The sequence below is a fragment of the Lissotriton vulgaris genome, chromosome 7 (assembly GCF_964263255.1).
Source record: "Lissotriton vulgaris chromosome 7, aLisVul1.2, whole genome shotgun sequence".
NCBI classification, from domain to species: domain Eukaryota; kingdom Metazoa; phylum Chordata; class Amphibia; order Caudata; family Salamandridae; genus Lissotriton; species Lissotriton vulgaris.
In genome coordinates, this window is record NC_141695.1 from 1,604,890,322 (window position 1) to 1,604,893,755 (window position 3,434).

The window sequence follows — 3,434 nt, forward strand, 5'->3', positions numbered from 1 at the left end:
AGAAAGAATGTTTCATCAATTGGAAAAAGAGAAATCTTTAAACCCACTCTAATGTTGTGCAACCTCGACACTAAGCAAAGGTTTTTTCTTTTTCTTTAACCAGTTGGAACTTGCAGCCTGATTCATGAAGTGAAATTGCGCCCGCAATCGCTGCGAAAACGCAAATGCGGGCGCAATTTCCGTAATCGGCATTCAACAACAAAATAGCGAATTCGCAAACACATATTTGCGAATTCGCTAATATATTCGCAGAATCCCTGCCGCTGAGCATTAGCGATTCGGAAATAGCGACACACCACGGAATCTGCGAAAATAATAGTGAATTCGCAAAATAATCGCAATCGGTATTCATGAAAAATCGCAATTAGCGAAAAACCCAAAAATCGCATTTTGCACCGCGCAAAATAAGGACAACTCAAAGCAGGTGGTAACCATGAAAGCCATGGAAAAAAAACTTTCAAAAAACCGTTGTCCTATCACCAACAGGCACTGGCCTGACCAATCACACATAAGGACCATCATCATCAGCAGCATTAGGAGTCCCACAATGCCAGGAATGTACATGGTGGTGAGGCGTCGCAGGCTACAGCGATTAGCACGGAGGAGACGCAGGATCCAGGACAGGATATTCCGCCAGCGGGTCACCTTGCTGGGCCAAACCAGAGAGCAGATATATGCTAAATACAGGCTGAATGGGGAAATGATAATGCAGCTAATACAGGACCTTGACCCCCTGATGCAGCACCCAACAAGCCGTACCAATGCTGTACCTACACATGTGCAGGTATTGTGTAGCCTGCACCTCCTGGCCTCCGGAAGTTTCCAGGGGGTAGTAGCGGCTGCTGGGGGAATATCCCAGCCCACCATGTCACGCTGCCTCCACACTTTTGTTGACGCCATGCTCACCCAGCTACACCGTCACATCAAATTCCCCGCCAGCCAACAGGAATTGGACATGACAAAGCTACAATTCTACAATGTAGCCCATTTTCCACATGTGCTCGGATGTATAGACTGTACCCACGTCACCATCTGCCCACCAGCTGGCATGGAGTATATGTTCCGCAATAGAAAGTGCTACCACTCCCTCAACATCCAGATGGTCTGCAATGCCAAGACATACATCACTGACATCGTCGCACGGTACCCAGGGAGTACCCATGACTCCTTCATTTTCCGGCACAGCGGACTCCACACACGACTGGTCAGGGGAGAGTTTGGGGAAGGACACCTACTTGGTAAGTACACTTTGATTGAAATGTCACATTGCAAAGATGTAACAGCGCAGCACAGGCAATCACCATCTGCTCCTCTCATTCAGGTGACAGTGGCTACGCCCTCCGTGAATACCTCCTGACCCCATACCTCAACCCTGCTACACCCCAGCAACGGCGCTACAATATTGCACACATACGGACAAGGAATTGCATAGAAAGGACATTTGGCCTGCTCAAGAGCAGGTTCCGCATACTGCACAAGACAGGTGGGGCCATGTATTACAGTCCTGAAAAGTGCTGCCGCATAGTGGCTGTCTGCGCAATACTACATAACATTGCAAGGCCGCCGGTGTTGCAGGTGAGCTAGTCGCAGGGGGTGTGCCTGCTGGTGTGGCAGTAGCAGTTGATGCAGGGGGCACAGGAGTGACTGCCCTGGCTGCGGCTCTGGGAGGAGCAGCGGTGGCAGGAGGCACAATGGGGGCTGCCATGCCAGCGGATGTGGGCGCTGCACCAGTTGCAGGGGGGACGCTGCTGGTGGTAGTTGCTGCTGGTGCAGATGCAGCGGCAGGGGCTGGTGCCTGGGTAGGTGTTGGCACCTCCACCTCCGGAACGCCCTCATCGATCTCCAGCCTGTCACTGTCACTGGTATCGCCACCTATGGGGGTAAGTGGTGGACCATTAGTTGCATGCATCTGGCAGACGTGCAGTTGCTACATGCATGCTGGGTGACATTCCCTGAATGGCAGTGGCTTTGTGTGCATTGGGACCTGACTGGCTGCATTGTGGTACTACAACATTGTGGCCAGACTACATCTCCCACAATGCTTCAGGACATTCCTTGATGTGCAACTATGGCATGCCTATGGGACATTGGGGGAGCCTATTTGGTCATGGACATCCATAGGGGGCAGGGTCGCAGTCGCATGCCACTTACCTTGGGTGTCTTGTGTGGGGCGGGATGAGTCCAGTGTAGTGAAACCCACACAGGCCTCCCTCTCCAGGGTGTTCTCAACCTGGTCCTCCATGGCGGTGTTTGGTGGTACTGTTGGTCCTCCTCCTCCTGTGCCCGAGGACTCCCCAAGGCGCGCCGCCACCTTCTCCTTGGCACGGCCTCGGAGGTCGTACCACCGCTTTTTGAGTTCTTCCAGGGACCTGGCCGCCACTCCCACCGAGTTCACTGCTGAGGTTATCCCCTGCCATATGCGCCGCTTCTCCATTTCTGGGACCCTCCGTGAATTAGCGCCAAACAGTTGGTCGTGGTTGGCCACAACCCCCTCGATTAGGTGTTCCAGCTCCTGCTCAGAGAATTTGAGTTTTCTCTTTCTCCCAGACGAGCTGTTGGTCCCAGGTGCAGCTTCCTCAGCCATGGTATAGGGTTATGGATCTGTGGATCTGTGTACTTGCCAAGATGTGCTGCAGCTCTCCAATGTGCTCCCTCTCTCTGTGCCTCAATGTGCAAAATGGTGGTGGGAACCGGCAGCTTCCTGGTTGTGATGTCATCACTGGGCTCGAAATGCGACTTCCCGTTTTCCCGATCTCGCGAGTTTGCGATCTCGCAAATAGCGATATTGCAAATAGCGATATCGCTATTTGCGAGATCACAGTCCAGGCGCGGGTAGGCGGAAATAGCGATTAATCTGCGATTAATCGCAATTTCAATCGGATCGCTATCAGATTTTGCGATCGCGTGCGAATCGCTTTTTTTAATCGCAATTATTCATGAATTCGGATTTGCGATTTCTGAATAGCGATTCGCTATTTCAGAATCGCAAATGCCGATTTTCATGAATATGGCGGATGATCCCATGTAGCTGTAACTTGAGACGGTATGTCCCTGTTATAGTATGCATGCAAAGAAGAAATTCTGTCTCAGAACTCTTGTGCAGGATATTTTGTTTATCTAAAACATTGTCTTAAAGAGATTACTTTTTAGATCTCAAACTGAACTGTGACCCGAGTAAAGAAAACATATAGGGGTATGTTTGCTAAAGGAAAGTGTTCTAAATATTTCTGAGGAACACCATTTTTGATATTCTCTAATACAATTGACTGGCGTGGATTTGTGAGTTGGTAGATTCAAATTCTTATCCTCATGTGGCTTATTATGTGTGCCTGACATCAGTTTGTGACTGATTTGAGTCTCTTCAAAGGTCCCTAAAGAATATACCTGGCCATTTTGTGTCAGGTGAGGGAATAATATATTGCCATCTCTCATTG